The sequence below is a fragment of the Nerophis lumbriciformis genome, linkage group LG01 (assembly GCF_033978685.3).
Source record: "Nerophis lumbriciformis linkage group LG01, RoL_Nlum_v2.1, whole genome shotgun sequence".
NCBI lineage: Eukaryota > Metazoa > Chordata > Actinopteri > Syngnathiformes > Syngnathidae > Nerophis > Nerophis lumbriciformis.
In genome coordinates, this window is record NC_084548.2 from 64,945,738 (window position 1) to 64,965,863 (window position 20,126).

The 20,126-nt window shown below is 40.5% G+C and overlaps 1 protein-coding gene and 1 long non-coding RNA gene across 3 annotated transcripts in view; one reads left to right on the forward strand and one right to left on the reverse strand.

The window, feature by feature from the left end:
* Positions 1-20,126, reverse strand: part of LOC133571505 (uncharacterized) — a 30,912-nt gene that overhangs the window by 5,859 nt on the left and 4,927 nt on the right. The window contains exons 3-6 of one of the 2 annotated variants that reach the window (XR_012050762.1): positions 16,269-16,299; positions 15,866-15,947; positions 14,767-14,953; positions 10,789-10,897 (exon numbers count right to left, since the gene is read on the reverse strand). This is a non-coding gene — a long non-coding RNA (uncharacterized lncRNA). Of the gene's footprint in view, positions 1-10,044; positions 10,898-14,766; positions 14,954-15,865; positions 15,948-16,268; positions 16,300-20,126 lie in introns of those variants that run through there. The other variant, XR_009810445.2, reaches the window with a different exon arrangement.
* Positions 1-20,126, forward strand: part of LOC133612392 (class I histocompatibility antigen, F10 alpha chain-like) — a 91,448-nt gene that overhangs the window by 1,970 nt on the left and 69,352 nt on the right. The window contains exon 6 of the mRNA XM_072914437.1: positions 5,487-5,545. The gene's annotated coding sequence lies outside the window, so the exon portion shown is untranslated. The remainder of the gene's footprint in view (positions 1-5,486; positions 5,546-20,126) is intronic.

The window sequence follows — 20,126 nt, forward strand, 5'->3', positions numbered from 1 at the left end:
TCACTCGTATAAAAGTCTGATGTGGACGTTTGTTACAAGTTTAGCCTGAAAATCTTCACTTTGTCTTACTGGATAGTAGGGTTGGACATCTCTTAGTGATGGACGAATCCATATGCATCAAGATACATGGGTTACCATTAAGGCTGCAGCTAACGATTATTTTTCTATCGATTAATCTATAGATTATTTTTTCGATTAATCGGTTAATCTATAGATTATTTTTTTCGATTAATCTATAGATTATTTTTCCTTTTACCGATTATTTTTTTTATTTAAAATGAAGATGAAAAAATAAATGTAGGCCAGTTTTTTCAAAAGGCATGGCTTTTATTTACAAAAAAAAAAGTATGGCCACTCAGTCAACATTGACAACAACATGACAAAATATTCTGTAACAATGTAAACATTTAACAAAATTAAAAGTAGCTTATTTGCTTTTAATGTGCAAATATAAAAGTAAACATCCAGTGCAAATCTTAATATTCTGCAATAGTATAAGCATTTCAAAAGTAAAAGTATTGCTTATTTTGCTTTAAAATGTGCAAAAATAAAGATAAACATCCAATTCAAAAAAGTGCAAAACGGAAATATACTGTAACAACAGTGTAAACATTTCAACAAAAGTAAAAGTATTGCTTATTTGCTAAAATGTGCAAAAATAAAGATAAACATCCAATACAAAAAAGTGCAAAACGAAATATTCTGTAACAACAGTGTAAACATTTCAACAAAAGTAAAACTTTTGCTTATTTTGCTTAATAACACAACAATGATAGTATGATTAAAGTGAAAGTTAATTGTTCGTTTGTACATAGTATACGTAATTGTTAATGTTGTAAAAGGTATTTGCACAACTAATTAACGTTAGCGTTAAAGAGGAGCGCGTCTTTGTAAACACTGAACAGGCATGCCAAACGCTCCTCTCAGAGTGAAACGGTGCTTTAGTTTATGAATTTACAACGCAGATACAAATGACACATTCATGTTTTTGTGTAATGATGACAACGTATACTCACGCGGACGATTGACTAGTTGATGGTGATGGCAAGAACGCTGCCGTTGTGCTGCTATGATAGGCCATTTCCGCTCGACACAGTGTGCATACAACAACATTATTAGCAGAGGTGGGTAGAGTAGCCAGAAATTGTACTCAAGTAAGAGTACTGTTACTTTAGAGATTTATTACTCAAGTAAAAGTAAGGAGTAGTCACCCAAATATTTACTTGAGTAAAAGTAAGTTGTGAAAAAACTACTCAAGTACTGAGTAACATACACACACATATCCTATATATATATATATATATATATGTGTGTGTGTATATATATATACACACACACACACACACACACACACACACACACATATATATATATATACATACATTGATATATACAGTATATAATTTATATTTATTTATTTTGCCGTTTTTGTTTACATGTTAAAGGTGTTTTAATGAATATACATGCATGTTTAACATATAGATTCCTTTCTTTCATGAAGACAAGAATATAAGTTGGTGTATTACCTGATTCTGATGACTTGCATTGATTGTAATCAGGAAGTAGTGCTGGTAACGTCCACGTTTTCAAATGGAGGAGAAAAAAAGTTCCTCCTTTCTGTCTAATACCACATGAAAGTGGTTGTTATTTGGCATCTTATTTGTCCACCTTCCATATTCGTTTTTATACCCTTTACAAGAAATACATTGGCGGCAAACTCCGTAGCTTGCTAGCTTGTTTGCGCTGGCTTTCGGAGACTCTTATTTTGAAAGCGCAGGCGCGATGGAGCGGGACTTTTATTGTGAAGACAGGAACTGTGCAGTCAGTCTTTACGGTTGAAATAAAAAAAGGGTCTTTTTTCCTTCACACTTTTGATTGATTGATTGGAACTTTTATTAGTAGATTGCACAGTACAGTGCATATTCCGTACAATTGACCACTAAATGGTAACACCCGAAGTTAGCTCGGAGCCAGTCAGGTCATGTGACCCCTGGCTCTGTTTGATTGGTCCAACGTCACCAGTGACTGCATCTGATTGGTGGAACGAAGTGAAACGTCACCAGTAAGGCAGGCACTATGAAGGTCTGTCTGACAGACCAAAACAAACAAAGCGTGCATTAACAGATCGATAAAAATTAGTAGTGAGTAGCGAGCTGAATGTAGATAAAAGTAGCAGAGTAAAAGTAGCGTTTCTTCTTAGGCCGTTTATTGAAATACTCCCACACTTTTGACGACTTTTGGCGTGCTTTTTTCCCCTCGCTCGCACCGCTCGCATCGTCTGCTTTGCGCTCCGCCATGACGGTAGTGTGACGTAAATATGCGACGCGTCGACGAACAAAAACGTCCTCGACGTATTTACGTAACCGATGACGTCGACTACGTCGACGCGTCGTTTCAGCCCTAGTTACCATGCCATTCAAAAAGGTTATATTTTAAAAATGGAATGATTTGATAGGGTGTATGAATGATTCCATTCTATGGCTAACATTTGTTGATGGACACTTCCTTTTTTACACCACAAAAGAACAAAAGCATTCCTTCCTGTACATACGCTCCTCCTCATGTTGGATGAATAGTTAGGACCTTGGCACCAAGCGCTCAGACGAGACCTGTCCAAGCTACGTCTGATGAACTGATGAAAACTACTCTATTGAGACAGACTGAACAATCAACTGATCAGTTGAATGTCATGAGAATACAAATAACCTGATGAATGAAAACACTGTAGGCACATTCATCTTCAAATATAGAAAAAAAAAACATTCTGTAAAAGTGACATGCTTACAGTATTTTCAAATGTGTAAAACCCGACATATATCCCTAAAATGCTTTAAGGCAAAGATAAAGTAAAACGACAACAGAATCACATGTCAAATATATTTATTTTTAGACATGGACCAAAAAAGACTATCTATTAAACAAGTTTCTTTGATCGGATGATATAAAAATGCCATCCATCCACCCATCTTCTTCCGCTTATCGGATGTCGGGTCGCGGGAGGACTTCAGCCTAAGCAGATAATTCCAGACTTCCCTCTCCCCAACTACTTCGTCCACCTCTTCCCGGGGATTCCGAAGCGTTCGAGGGGCCTTCAGACCGACAGAGCTTCTCAACCTATCGCTAAGGGAGAGCCCCGCCACCCAATGAAGGAAACTCATTTCGGCCGCTTGTACCCATGATTTTGTCTTTTCGGTCATAACCCAGAGCTCATGACCATAGGTGAGTCTAGGGACATTGAGCGACTAGTAAATTGAGAGCTTTGCCTTCCAGCTCAGCTCCCTTTTCACCCCGACGGACCGATGTAGGGTCCGCATCACTATTCACCTGTCGATATCACAATCCACTCTTCCCTTACTCATGAACAAGAAAAACCCAGAGGTACTTGAAGTCCTCCACTAGGGACAGGATCTCCTCCTTTTTCTGGGTGAGAGCCATGGACTCGAAGTCGTAAGTTCTGATTTACATCCCAGTCGATTCACATTCAGCTGCAAACCGATCCAGTGAGAGCCATAAATCCTGGCCAGGTGAAGCCAGCACATCATCCGCAAAAAGCAGAAACCTGATCCTGCAGCCACCAAACCGGATCCCCTCAACGCCCTGACTGAGCCTAGAAATTCTGTCCATAAAAGTTGTAAACAGAATTTGTGACAAAGGGCAGTCCTGGCGGGGTCCAACCTTCACTGGAAACGGGTTCGACTTAATGCAGGCAATGCGGACCAAGCTCTGACACTGGTCATAGAGGTATGTCCATACTCTTTGAGCACTCTCATCAGGACTTCCCAAGGGACACGAACGAATGCCTTCTCTAAGTCTACAAAACACATGTAGACTGATTGGGCAAACACCCATGCACCCTTAAGGAATTGGTCCACAGTTCCGCGACCAGGACGAAAACCACAATGCTCCTCTTCAATCCAGGAAGGCTGAGGAGTGTGATCCCACGATAGTTGGAACACCCCTTCTGGTTCCTCTTTTTAAAAAGAGAAACCACCACCCCAGTTTGCTGATCTAGAGGCATCCCCCTGTCAACTGATTGATAGTCTCGTGCAACACCCGGTCTGTTAATCGATGAATCTAAAGATTCACAGCTGATTCTGATCGAATGAGGTGACTGCTACCGACTCAACCAAATCGCTCCGCGGCAGAAAATGGATGGATGGATGGGTAACGAGTTAATGCTAATTTCCTTTAACAGCACTTTTTATTTCCCTTTGCCTGATGTGTGACTGTCAGCCCTCACCGTAAGTGCGGGAAAACACACAGGTGCTGCGGGAACAAAGACCGAGCAGAAACGGACAAATAAAAGGGCACACTAAATGGCAAAGTTACCCAAAGTCCCACAGCAGGGTCTCCCGACAAGACCGAAGCCATCTGCCGCCGACATGAGCCGAGTCCTCATCACATCCCACGACGAACAACAACAAACTTTACACAGAAATTGCAAAATGGGTGTCAACACCCCTAATTCTGCGACCGATCAGTATTGTGGAGTAATGATACTAAACGGTAATCTAAGGAAAGCACACCCGACATGTTGACCCAGGCACTTTTTTATGCTATAGTATAATTGTTATTTATAGTAAATGTGTGCCTGTGTCAGAAGTGGTGCGCGTGTGTGAAGTGTTTGTGTTAAGCTGTTTTAAAAAGCATAATGTATAACAAACGTGCAAAAAAAAAAAAAAAAAAATCCAGTCCCATGTTGATAGTATTCAAAACTTGACAATTATGTTTAGATTCTCAGGCAGTGATTCTCAAGCTGTCGTACGGCTCCATCTAGTGGTTCGCCAAAGAATCAATTAAATATTGTAATGACGTGACGTGTTTTATTTACTGATATTCAAACACAGTGTTACTGTTCAAACTGTGTGGAACGTTAGTGGCCAAAAATATTAAATATACTTGTTAAATAAAACCTGTTCTCCGCTACCGTGTTTTAATGCTGGTCATTATGGTGGTAGCCAAGTGTTTTCTGAGGTGGTACTTAGTGAAAATAAGTTTGAAAACCACTGGTGTAAGGTAGACTTATTAAAGCTGATAAACTATCTGTGATTAACCTTGATTAATTATGAGTTAACTATGGACAAAATGTGAAAAATCATAATTTATTTTAAATATAAATGTTAATCGTTTGATAGCCCTAATTAAAATGTACGGTAGAAATGGATGGATGATAAGATACCCTGTCCCGAGTCACGTGACCTGCTGACACGCAGGCAATGTAAACGTGTCACACATCTAACTTTTGACAGGAAGTAGAAGTGCACCACTCTGCTTCTTGATGTTTCTCAACCAATGGAGTCACACATCAAAGATCTGATACGAGTGAAGATGCACCCTCTAGATGTACAGTGGGAACATGAGTATTTGATCCCCTACGTTAGCATTCTGACTACCATAAAAGTTCTGGACTCTTCATACCTTTGAAAGAAGTAAAGGTACAAAATGTGAGGCGTTGAGGTCACGGTGTGTTTGTGTTTGTCTGACAGCTGGTGACGAGGGTACCTAGCGCTCAGAGAACTCAACGGATGAAAGCAGTCGGAACACAGTAAGTAGATTTAAAATATGTTTTGTCCTGAGGAGCTTCCACCCTAATTTTTTAGCGGAGATTCACACCTAGCAAAACTTAGCTAATGCTAACACTAACGAGAGCGAGACGTTGTTCTAAAGAAAAGAAAAGTGTTGTCAGTAGTTGAGATTTGCGGCAACACACCTAGAACAACTGACTGTAAATCGACTTTCTTGTGAAAAAATCTGAGATTTTATTTTTAGGCCATATCGCCCAGGCCTAGCTCACATGGACCGTTTACGCATCCAAACTCGTCTTTCAGCTAACACTTCCACTTGGATTCTTGTGCTGTCATCCTTTTCCTCCAGGATCTTTTGAGCACTGGGACACAGAGCGACCACTGAGGAGCGTGGTCACACTTGAAGATGAGAAGGAGATGTGCTTTGCTCATCATCAAACTGCTCCTCGTGTTATACGGTCTCTTTTTTTTTATGGTTATGTCTTAAAAAACGAGTAACGATCAAATGTTTTTGCTGCCTTTGGTGGGGTCACTTGCACTGTAACACTTGGATACTTGTAATTATGTCTTTTCATTTTCGTACACAGCTCTGTAATTCATTGGCCAAACGCTATGCACCTCCCAAACACTAGGGGGGGATTCTAGCCATTTACCCTTTGTCAACCAAGAAGGAAATGCTACATGCTAATAGCAGTAACTGGTAGAAAATGGGTCAAATTGATAACATAATGTTCTACAGCTCTTACATACAGACGGTAACTTAAAAAAGGAACAACTTTGTGAGTTGTACTCTCACATAGGATGGCCAGATCTTTCTACTTGAAATTTAAGGCATTGGTACACTTTTATCTATAAAGCCATAATTGGGCTAATGACCTCTTACATTTGCAAGATAATAGCACAAAGAAATGTAAACTTGTAGGGCTGTGAATCTTTGGGCACCACACGATTTGATTCAGAATTGATTCTCGATTCAAAACCAATCCTTTTTTTTAATAACATTAGATGCCGGTTCTATGATTAACTACATTCCTCCATAAAATAAACAGTTATGAACAATTTATACATTACATTAAATAAATGTGTTTTTGTTTAATAAAATTTTACCCAAACATTTAATGAAGTCAAATACAAATAAGGTAAGATAAGTATCCCACACTTTTCTAAAGTAAATCTGTACAGTAGATATGATCATCTACATCAACAACATGATTTGTCTGAGTGGCTGGACAAAACAGATTGAAAACAATTATAATAATTTAAATCAATTTTTGATGTTTTTGAAGCGATTAAGAATCGTTACAAATAAGAATTGCGATTAATCTGAAAATCGAAAACATGACAGGGTTTTTCCGGGTGAGTATTAAAATTCACTGAACGGATTTTGTCCTTAAATGGCATTAAAAAGCATTACAATTTATATCCACAGGCATTACTAAACATTTAATTCAATAAAGTAACAAATGCTTTTAGCTCATCTCAAATCGGCGATTCAAGGCAGGCGGCGGTTAACGGTGCAAAATTTCTTCGGGCGTGACCCACAAAGCAACCTCTGCTGTCGCCACCACAACTGACAGCTGCTGCTACCACTACAGAAAAATACATCCCCAGATTAAACAATCTTGTGAGTCAATTTTAATTCACTACAGAGTAACAGTTAATGTAAGCTGTTCAACTATTCAAGATTAATATTGTCAAATGTTTAGAATTGTGTCTATATAGACAATAGTACGTTTTTGATTATATATAATAACTACCTGCAATAGGACACGGGCATTAAATGTGTTTTAAGTGGCATTAAAATAGCATTAAATTAGATCTGCTGATATCTGCAGAAACCCTGTATGAAAGCCAGAGAAGAAACCTCATTTATTTGCACTTGTTAGGTCACGAGCAGCAGAACTGCTAAAGATCTATTGTAAATGTTGTAATTATTATTATTGCTGATCGTGACCTATTGTATTGTTCCATTTATTATTATCGCTGCTCCTGACATATTGGAACTGTTCCGTTTATTATTATGCTCCCAGTTACTTTTATAGTTCATTTTAAAATTGTACTCAATATTTATAAATGCTTACACCAAGTAGCCCCCGCCCTATCTTATTGAGCTGCTGCAGCCTTTTTGTCCCAGCAGGACCCTGAGGTCTTCATGGCTAAAAACCATAGGAGATAGAACCTTCTCAGTGGCAGGGCCCAGACTGTGGAACAACCTTCCACTATCTATTAGGTCCTCCCAGTCTCTGAGACAATTTAAATCTAGGCTAAAAATATTTTTTTTTACTCCATGACGTTCAAATCCAGTTAGACAGGATCTCTTGGTTGTTTTTATTTCTTGTTTTGTATATTTATTAATTATTACATTATAGTATTTTAGGTGATTCTGCACTTCTTTTAAGCTATTGTATTGTATTCATCCTTCCATGTTACAATATAAATGTGACACTATGTGCCCCTTTTTTTGTTGCAAATTGTTTCTTATGTCTGTACAGCACTTTGGCCAACTGGGCTTGTTTTTAAATGTGCTTGTGTGGTGTTCGGGTCTGTGGGACCGGTTTTCATTTTTTATTAAAAGAAAAATGATACAATTAATACCTTTTTCAAACTGAGACACACTGTCTTTGGCTCATTTTCTGTGAAGAACATATATCAGAATACATATTTAATGACCACACACCGTACACATTTCTATTACATATAAGATGTCCGGGTCCACTGGACCCAGGGCTAAAAGAAGTGTGGAAATTGATGTTCTGTGTACCGCACGCACGCACGCACGCGCGCGCACACACACACAGCAGGCCTAGACAGGAGGAGGACAGAATGTAGGTACACAGAACATCAGAGGGTCAAATGTGCGAGAAAATGAGAGCAGACAGTGTTGACAAACAATGTTGCAACCTTGTGTGGGAACCGCAGGTGCAGAAACACAAAATAAGTATCCCTGTGAGATGCAGAAACTGGCAGAGAAATTTTCCGTGCAATGTTCATATTGTTGTTACTCAGCCAACATTTGTGGGTCTGATGGACCCGTTGCATTTTGTGGCTTTTAATGCCTCACAATCAAACACTTTTATGTTAAAATACTGAACAGATGTTTATTGGGAAAAGGTAAACATCTGTTCAGTATTTTAACATAAAAGTGTTTGATTGTGAGGCATTAAGAGCCACAAAATGCAACGGGTCTATCAGACCCACAAACCCTGGCTGAGTAACAACAATATGAACAATACACAAGAGTTAAATAAATAAACTGAGCTGAACAAAGTAATTTAGCCTACTCCATAAGGCGTCAAACTTTGATGGTCAAATTGATGATTTGCCATGATACTGAACGTTATTAACTCGACCTCACAAAGACACACCTTTTTAATCAGGCTTTTTACTGATCATGTTCAATCCTTACATTTTTAATGATCTTATTGTGTTTTCTATCTTAATTATTAATATTACTACACAGTAAAAAAAAAAAAAAAATGCAAACGCATGTTGGATTAACTCTTAAAGAGTTGATATTAACTGTTTCAGATTACATTTGGTCCCACTTAAAATTAGAGTAAAATTTACTCTATGGCCAGTGTCAACTTTTCAGAGTTAATTCTACTCAATTTAGTGTCACAATTAACAATGAAATGTGTAAAAAATATTTAACACTGTTGCTTTTCCACACTGGTCAGAGTAATATGATAACACTTAACACCAATTTGTAGTAATTTTTACTTACCTGCAGTGTTATTTTGCTACATATTTATATTATGCTCTATATTACTAAATTAGTAACGCATCAGAAATTAATACATATACATTTACAGCAACAACATTTATTACATTTTCATCAATACTGAAATGAGCAATGCTAGCTCACCAGAGAACACAAAATGGCACCACAAACAAAGCTCTATCATTCTCTACATGACATTTGTATGTCAAAAGGGCTGGGATCATGCAGGTTGTCAACATGGAACACCACTAAGTTTTGCTTTGACCTGGTCACTCCATAAGCATGGACATGTTCTTGAATGGTTACTGTACATAAAAGGTCAAGTGAGAAGCTAAAGTGTCTTGTTTATAATTAGAATTGACTTAATCTGGTAAAACACAAGCATTTATTTCTCTAATTTGCTACAAATGACCAAATGTGGGCAGTACACAAACCCACTGAGTTTAGCCCAGATAACTTTCAGAAGTTGAACATTACTGGGCACTTGCATTGTTGCCATGGCAATTACACAACCTCCTTTGACCATTTTTAAACACACCAGTTTTCATTGTTCAATATCCAACCGACTAAAGATTGTTGAAGATTGCTGAACACATGCCATATGAGTCTGGTGTTTTCTAGCAAGTGTTTTTGTAATATTTTTTTAATTAATTGAGCTGTTTCTTGGGGGGAAAAGTGCTTTCCCTCATATAGCGTGCACCGACTATAAAGTCCAGGTCCTACTTTCCGGATGCAACATGGATGATGGACAAGAAAATGGTGCATTGGTAAAAAAAAATGTTCTGGTGATACAACATCTTGAACAATTTGTGGTGTTCCACAGTCAAATGTTTTAAATATACACACAGTCCTTGTGATAAAATTGGTGAAAATACAATGTATGCTGTCCATACCAATGAAAGAAGTAAACTCCAATGTTGGTCAGTAGAGTATATTAAATCTCCAAATATGAGGGGAATATTCCTCATGACTAAAACACATTCAGTCCAAAATCATTGAACTCTCCACCTAAATTCACAGCTTCTTGCCTTTTGTTTCTCTCCATGAATTCATACTCAAAACATTGTATTCTTAAATTGATTCCACCCAATGTAACATTTTGTTCTTTGACATATGTGAACAATAATTTCAATCATACTGGGCCACCCCTTCCAAAATGTCATGCATCACATCAACTGAAAAGTTCTCAGCTGTGTGAAAATATGTCAGGGAATTAAATGAGCATGAACTCTTCACATCTAAAACTTAGGCAAGAGTTGGATTAAGAGACAATTCTTGAGCGTAAGCAGTGTGGGTGTCTTTGGTTCACTACACTATTTTGGGAGAACCTTCAGAAAATTCTGTTTGGAAGTCATCTTTTTTAGCTAAACAAAACCTGCAACAATACCTTGCATTGAAGGACTTCACCAGAGTGAAGAAGCTATGTATGAAAGCCTAAATGATCACTTATCAATTATATGACGTAATAAAAGACATAAAACGCTTCAAAGAGTTCATTAAGGGGCTCCCACAGAAGCTGTTGCCATAGATGGAAGTGCGTACCTGTCAGTCACAAGGAAGTAGGTGTGATTCTTGTTGCTCCCTCAGCAAGAAGGTAGGGCTGACAGCTTTGGGTGGTGATGTTCAGATGCTGCTGGACACTGGTTCCAGCCTACAAGATCACATTGATCAGCAGTATTTAGTGACCAACCTCTGACAATAGAGCAACTCACAACACTGTGCATGAAATGGAGGTGATGAAAAGTACAATGGGTACGAAAAGTATTCAGACCCCTTTAAATGTGTTACTCTTTGTTTCATTGGCGCCACCTATCGCTTTTGCATCATGGCATGGTCTTTTAGGACTTCCTTCAGCAGCAGCTGCTTTACTCCGGAGTGTTACACATGGTGAAGTTTAGAATAATAGTAACATCAGATGCTGAGTTTAAGGATGATGTGTTTTAAAGAATATCAATCAATCAATCAATGTTTATTTATATAGCCCTAAATCACAAGTGTCTCAAAGGGCTGCACAAGCCACAACGACATCCTCGGTATAGCCCACATAAGGGCAAGGAAAAACTCACCCCAGTGGGACGTCGATGTGAATGACTATGAGAAACCTTGGAGAGGACCGCATATGTGGGTAACCCCCCCCTCTAGGGAGACCGAATGCAATGGATGTCGAGTGGGTCTAACATAATATTGTGAGAGTCCAGTCCATAGTGGATCCAGCATAACAGTAAGAGTCCAGTCCACAGTGGGGTCAGCAGGAAACCATCCCGAGCGGAGACGGGTCAGCAGCGCAGAGATGTTCCCAACCGATATACAGGCAAGCGGTCCACCCCGGGTCCCGACCCGGGACAGCCAGCACCCCATCCATGGCCACCGGATCTGTGTGTCTCCCCTTCCACAAGGGATAGGGGGGAGCAGAGGAGAAAAGAAAAGAAACGGCAGATCAACTGGTCTAAAAAAAGAGGGGCTATTCAAAGGCTAGAATATACAAATGAGTTTTGAGATGGGACTTAAATGTTTCTACTGAGGTAGCATCTCTAACTGTTACCGGGAGGGCATTCCATAGTACTGGAGCCCGAATAGAAAACGCTCTACAGCCCGCAGACTTTTTTTGGGCTCTGGGAATCACTAATAAGCCGGAGTTCTTTGAACGCAGATTTCTTGCCGGGACATATGGTACAATACAATCGGCAAGATAGGCTGGAGCTAGACCGTGTAGTATTTTATACGCAAGTAGTAAAACCTTAAAGTCACATCTTAAGTGCACAGGAAGCCAGTGCAGGTGAGCCAGTATAGGCGTAATATGATCGAACTTTCTTGTTCTTGTCAAAAGTCTAGCAGCCGCATTTTGTACCAACTGTAATCTTTTAATGCTAGACATAGGGAGACCCGAAAATAATACGTTACAGTAATCGAGACGAGACGTAACGAACGCATGAATAATGATCTCAGCGTCGCTAGTGGACAAAATGGAACGAATTTTAGCGATATTACGTAGATGAAAGAAGGCCGTTTTAGTAACACTCTTAATGTGTGACTCAAAGGAGAGAGTTGGGTCGAAAATAATACCCAGATTCTTTACTGAGTCGCTTTGTGTAATTGTTTGGTTGTCAAATGTTAAGGTGGTATTATCAAATAAATGTCGGTGTTTAGCAGGACCGATAATCAGCATTTCCGTTTTCTTAGTGTTGAGTTGCAAGAAGTTAGCGGACCTTGGGGGACTCCGCACGTTACCTTAACATAGTCCGAGGTCACATTGTTATGGGAGACGCACTGCATCCTGTCAGTAAGATAAGAGTTAAACCACGACAAGGCTAAGTCTGACATACCAATACGTGTTTTGATACGCTCTAATAAAATGTTATGATCGACGGTATCGAAAGCAGCGCTAAGATCAAGAAGCAGCAACATAGATGACGCATCAGAATCCATCGTTAGCAGTAGATCATTAGTCATTTTTGCGAGGGCTGTCTCCGTAGAGTGATTTGCCCTGAAACCGGATTGAAAAGGTTCACAGAGATTGTTAGACATTAAGTGTTCATTTAGCTGCTGTGCGACAATTTTTTCGAGGATTTTCGAGATAAACGGAAGGTGGGACACCGGCCGGTAGTTTACCATGAGGTCAGGATCGAGGTTAGGTCTTTTGAGCAAAGGATGAATAACCGCTTTTTTGAATGCTAGTGGAACAGTGCCAGAGGAAAGTGATAAGTTTATAATATTTAGCAGTGATGGACCTAATAATACAAAAAGCTCCTTAATAAGTTTCCCAGGAAATGGGTCAAGTAAACATGTTGTTTGTTTTGTCCCATTGACACATCTTAACAATTCCTCTAGTGTTATTTCATCAAAGAGAGAGAAACTATTTTGGAGGGCGGTATCCTTCGTAGATACAGTCGTATCTGTGTTAATAGAACCCTGTTGTAGCTGCGATGCATTGTCTTTAATCTCCTTTCTAATGAGTTAAATTTTCTTATTAAAGAAATTCATAAAATCATCTGCTGAGTGGGTGGAGCTACTGGGAGGAGTCCCTTGTTGGGTTAGCGATGCTACTGTACTAAACAAAAATTTCGGATCATTTTTGTTGAGGTGGATGAGATTTGAGTAATATTTAGCTTTAGCTAGGGTAAGCATGTGTTTATAAGTTATTAAACTATCACTCCATGCTTGATGGAAAACCTCAAGTTTAGTAGCGCGCCATTTGCGTTCCAGCTTTCTACATGATAATTTATGGGCTCTAGTTTCTTCAGTAAACCATGGGGTGCGCCTTTTAGGGGCTCTTTTAAGCTTTAGCGGTGCTATACTATCAATGGTGTCGCGCAGGGCGTCGTTAAAGTTGTTAGTGAGGTTATCAATAGAGCCGACATAATTTGGGAATGGTGCCATTACCGAAGGCAGTAGGCCAGCAAGAGTCATCGTTGTGGCAGCATTAATGTTGCGGCTGCTATAGTAGTTATTATTATTAGTTTGTTGACAATGAGTCAGAACTTCAAATTTTATAAGGTAATGATCGGACATTACTTTAGTATACGGGAGTATCGTAACTTTGGAGGTGGTGACACCCCTGACCAGCACTAGATCTATCGTATTTCCGTTGCGATGCGTAGGTTCATTTATTATTTGTGTAAGACCACAGCTATCAATTATAGTCTGGAGCGCCATGCACTGAGGGTCCGATGGGGTATTCATATGGATATTAAAGTCCCCCATTATGATTATATTGTCGGCGTGCGTCACTAAATCAGCAACGAACTCTGAAAATTCACTGATGAAGTCCGAATTGGGTCCTGGGGGGCGGTAGATAACAGCCAGGTGGAGAGGCAGCGGTGTGACAAACCTCATAGTAAGCATCTCAAACGAGTTATATTTATTATTTAGGTTCGGGGTAAGATTAAAGTTTTTATTGTGTATGAGTGCAACTCCCCCACCCCTTTTAATGGGACGGGCAATATGCGCTCCCGCATAGCCAGGAGGAGACGCCTCACCCAGCGCAAAGAAATCGTCTGGTTTGAGCCAGGTCTCGGCGAGACCAATAACGTCAAGATTATTGTCTCTAATGACCTCATTAACTAATAGCGTTTTGGAAGATAATGATCTTATGTTTAAGAAGCCCATATTATAGGTAGTGGGCTGTTTTGAGGAGTTTTTGTTGAAATTATCCGTAGTAGCAATATTAATAATGTTGTGTTTATTATGTGTAGTGCACTTTAAATAATTTCGACCATATCTAGGAATTGATATGACGGGAATTTTCCGATTGTTTGCTTGATGTTGTGATAAACCGAACGCATCATAACTTGCCAACTCAGTAGAGTGCATGTCTACTTCTGACACAGAAAAAACATTTTTTTGAGTTGTGTATTATTCTAAGAGAATTGCTATGTGTGCAGGTATTATCCAGCCTGGCGCTGGCTAGTTCTATTTTAACAAACTTCTCACCCGGACTAGCGCTTCTTTGAGGATTAGCCTTTCGCTTTGTTGTTAGCCCCGCTCGGCATCCCCGCTTCTGCTTCCGCTCACACCGCTTACGTGTCTTCCGTTGACGGTCCTCGCTGGCACTTAACTCCGCTGCTTTCGAGGCCGCTGGATGTAGACGGCGAAGAATCCCCATGCTAGCGAGGAGGTCGAAAGTACCCGCATCTTTCAGCCTATAACGGCCCGATCTATCCACATCCAGAATCGTCTGTCGGTCGTATCTGATCACGAAGTGTCCACGCTATATGAACAGAGCAGAGGCATTAAATGTGAATGCTTCCGTTACAACCTTTAAATTAAATGTGAAGATGAATGTTGATGGTCAGGGCTTACCAAGTTCTTCATTGCTCAATGTGACTCGGAAGATTCCAAGTCAACTTCAAAGATACGTTATCCTTTCAACTTTTGTCTAAATTGACTGTAATTTTAGTTTACTAAAATGTTGACTACCTACACTAAAACTAAATCCATTTAGATGACTAAAATATGACTTACACTAAAATGCATTGTCAGACTAGAACTAAAACAAAACTAACACTGATATTAATCTGATTTATTAGCACAAATTATAGAACATACTTTTATTATTTTATAGTGTGGAATGTTTAAAAAGGCTTGATCAAGTGATATTATTCACAGAACAATGTTGGGTATGAAAAACACTAAACTTACAACAAAAAAGTACATACTTTTATTTTTTTTATGGTAGAATGTTAGAAAATTATTGGCCGAGTGAAATTACTTAAGAGAACAATGGTTTGTATCAAAAGCACTAACCAAATGTATGCTTTTGAAGTGGAGTGCTAATTAGTTTTATTTGGCGTACATCCAACGGCCACAATAATTCTTTAAATTAAGCTCATGACGCAGTAAGTTGAATGATGCGAACATGTTTGTTACTGGATACTTTCTATTAAGCTTCTGCCTTGGGGAGTTTGTGTGTGTGTACATGCTGTACAACAATAATTACGTGATAATTGTTTATAATGACTGACAAATTTGCAGTTTTAGTCTGCAACATTGTTTAATGCAAGCTGAAATCATCTGATACATGTTTTGTTGCTGACTTTGGACCAATATTCAATATGAATATTGGTTCAGGACTCCCCTCATCTTGATTGTAACATTGTTTTATCTTGACGCTAAGACTGACCTTCTTTTAGGAAGCCATCAAGTGTTGGATCACACAGCCTGACATTCTGCTCTCGGCTAAACAAGACATGCAGCAACATGTTCTGTTTACATATAAAAAGAGAAAACATTAATGACCAAGAAAACAGTCAACAAATAGTTACCTATTAATGTGCGTAAAAAGTGGTGTTTTTATAGAAAATAAAACATTACTTGAAAGTAATACTTTTTTAAACAGCTGGTATAGTATGAAGACATGCTAACTGTGAGCAAAGATGATTTATCAATCACTTCTGGCAACATGAATTACTGCTAATGTGTCTAATTTGGCTCACATTTAATGCTGTTTAATAAAGTAAGTTAAGATAATATCTATCACATGCTGGATAATGTCTACTGTTGCAGTATAATATAAACTAACTTACCAACTGTTAGTCCACTCAATTCATTTGGGGTCTGTGAAAAACAAGATAGTAGATATTCTGGAGTCACAATTCACTTAATAAACATTTATGCAACTTAACTAAGACTGTAAGTAAGTAAACTTACAACTTAACTAAGACTGACCAAGTTCTAGTCCACAGCTAAACACCTAGCATACATGCTAATAAGCGATCATTAGCATACTAAACAAACGACCATTTACTTGTTAAAACTATGCCATAAGACAGGTGGCAACATGATCACTAGTAGCAAACACAATAAACACACAGTTAGTTAGTTAGATGGGTGAAATGATCACTAGTAGCAGAAACAATAAACACACAGTTAGTTAGTTATATGGGTGAAATGATCACTAGTAGCAGACACAATAAACACACAGTTAGTTAGTTATATGGGTGAAATGATCACTAGTAGCAGACACAATAAACACACAGTTAGTTATATGGGTGAAATTAACACTAGTAACAAGCACAATAAACACACAGTTAGTTATATGGGTAAAATGATTACTAGTAGCAAGCACAATAAACACAGTTAGTTATATGGGTGAAATGATCACTAGTAGCAGACACAATAAACACACAGTTAGTTAGTTATATGGGTGAAATGATCACTAGTAACAAGCACAATAAACACACAGTTAGTTATATGGGTAAAATGATTACTAGTAGCAAGCACAATAAACACAGTTAGTTATATGGGTGAAATGATCACTAGTAACAAGCACAATAAACAGTTAGTTATATGGGTAAAATTATCACTAGTAGCAGACACAATAAACACACAGTTAGTTAGTTATATGGGTGAAATGATCACTAGTAACTGTGGTGTGATTGTATTATGGGAGAACTACAGAGTCGACAGGCTATGACGTCACGAGGTGCGACGGAGCGGGAGACAGTGTGGGAGTGACCTAGAGAGCGAGATACCTGTTGTGATTGAGCTAATAAAAGTATCCACATTATAAAGTACAGCTGGACTCACGTATGTAATTCAGTAACTCGACATGGTGTCAGAAGTCCTGTAGTTAATGTGGAGTGTGAGCCAAGTGGAAATATAGTTTGTACGCGTCAAGGGATAAAGAAGTAAGGACAACATGAGCGAGGAGGACGGAGCCGCTGCAGCGCCTGCACGGCCACCCAACGCGCCGGTGGTTGCCGTGGGACCGTGCGCTACGTTCAACATCCAGCCACCGGAGTCCTTTGACTTTTCCAATCCACAAGAGTGGGACAAATGGATCCGGAGATTCGAAAGATTTCGCCTGGCAAGTAACCTAAATGCAAGCTCCGAGGACAATCAAGTGAACACATTGATTAATTGCATGGGGGACGAGGCGGATGATATTCTCCGTGGGTTAAATCTGACGGCCGCTCAAAGACGTACATACCAGGGAGTGCGCGAGGGATTACAAGGCTTCTTTGTTGTGAAGAAAAATGTTATCTACGAGCGTGCTAAGTTTAACATGCGCAAGCTGAAAGAAGGGGAGAGTGTGGATTCGTTTGTCACTGCACTATATGCGCTGGCGGAGCATTGTAGCTACGGGATGCTACACAATGAACTGATCAGAGACAGACTTGTCGTCGGATTGCAAGACAAGGGGCTGTCTGAACGCATGCAGTTGGACGCGGATCTAACCTTGGATAAAGCCATAAGAATGGCACGACAGAGCGAGGAGGTGAAAAGGCAGCAGTCTACTCTCCGAGGGGACACCACCAGATCAGAGGCAAGTGATGCAAAGTCTGTTGATAGAGTGTTCAAGAGCAACTTCAAGTCTGCTAAAAATAAACCTCAATATGCTGATAGCCCAAAGTACAAGCCACACAGTACTCAGTACAGCAAGGACAAGGGCGCACAGTCATCGTGTCAAAATTGTGGCAGCTCTCCATCCCATCCAAAAAGTGACTGTCCTGCTAATGAAGTGAGATGCCATGCATGTGGGAGGAGGGGACATTACAAGCGTGTGTGCAAGTCCAAATCAGTGCATGAAGTTGAAGAGGATGAGGAGGAAATCTTCCTCGGCAGTGTCACGGAGGATGGGGATCCTTGGATGGTCAAAATTGGCATCCATGAGAGCAGTGTGACATTCAAAATAGACACAGGTGCTGATGTGACAGTCTTGCCTCACTCAGTGTTCCTAAACACATGCAGAAATGATCCACCTAGTCTCAGAAAGGCAACAAAGCCACTCCTGGGACCAGGAAGAAATCCCCTCGACGTGGTGGGCGTCGCCAGTTTGCTGCTGAGGAGAGGGGAAAAGTCAGAGAGGGAGGATGTGTACATCGCTCGTCATGTGCATACTGCCCTGCTGGGAAGATCTGTGAGCTGTAGGCTGGGGCTTGTAGCACGCCTAGACAGCGTTACTATGGAGACATTAAAGGAGCACTACCCAAAATTATGCACCGGGCTCGGACAAGTACGGCAGCCATATGCCATCAAGCTGAGTCCAGGGGCGGAACCATTCTCACTTAAGACACCAAGGAGGATTCCATTGCCTTTAATGGACAAAGTCAAGCAGGAACTGTCCCGCATGGAACAACTCGGGGTGATAAGTAGAATTGAGGAGCCAACAGACTGGTGCGCTGGCATAGTGGTGGTGCCCAAAAAGACAGGTGCTGTACGTATATGTGTCGATCTCACCAAACTCAACGAGTCAGTGTGTAGGGAAAAGTTCATCCTGCCATCAGTGGAGGAAACACTGGGAATGCTGGCTGGAGCCAAAATTTTTAGTAAGCTGGATGCAAACATGGGGTTTTGGCAAATTCCTCTAACTGCAGATTCATCAAAACTGACAACTTTCATTACACCCTTCGGGCGCTATTACTTCAGACGGCTACCGTTTGGCATAGCATCCGCCCCCGAACATTTTCAGAACCGGATGGTGACGGAGGTCACAGAAGGGCTTGAGGGCGTTGTTTGCCACATGGACGACGTGCTGGTGTGGGGCCGAACACAAAAGGAGCATGATGCTCGCCTGCATGCCACGCTAGAAAAGATCCAAAAGGCAGGCATCACTCTGAATGTCGATAAGTGCGATCTGTCAAAGTCAGAGGTGACCTTTCTAGGCCACGTGCTCTCCACCAGTGGCATCAGCCCAGACCCAAGTAAAACAGAAGCTGTGAGGAAGATGCAGGAGCCAACAACTGTGACTGAGTTGAGAAGTTTTCTTGGAATGATAAATCAACTTGGGAAGTTTGTGCCGCAGCTGGCCGAGAGAGACAAGCCTCTGCGAGATCTCCTGTCGAAAAAGAACTGCTGGGTGTGGGGCGTCGACCAGGCAAGGGCCTTCCAGGATCTAAAGGATGCACTCACGTCTACACCAGTGCTAGCCATGTACGATCCCAACAGAGAGTGCAAAGTCTCAGCAGACGCGTCATCGTACGGGTTGGGAGGCGTACTGCTACAAAAGTGGGACGAAGAGTGGAGGCCAGTAGCCTACATGTCGCGGTCTCTCACGCCAACAGAGCAGAGATACGCCCAAGTAGAGAAGGAAGCTTTGGGGCTGACCTGGGCCTGTGAGAGGTTCCGCAACTTCCTCATCGGGAAACATTTCCAGATGGAGACGGATCACAAGCCTCTCCTGAGTCTTCTGGGGTCTCAAGCACTGGATGCTCTACCTCCACGGATCCAACGCTTCAGAATGCGTCTGATGCGCTATTCTTATTCTATTTCTCATGTGCCAGGGAAGTTCCTGTGGACAGCTGATACGCTGTCACGAGCTCCTGTTAAGAGAGAGGAGACAGCAGCGGACAAAGAGCTGTTTGAAGAAACCAACATCTATGTGGACATGGTACTGGAGAACCTACCTGCAAGCGCTGACTACCTGGAGGAGCTGAGAGAGC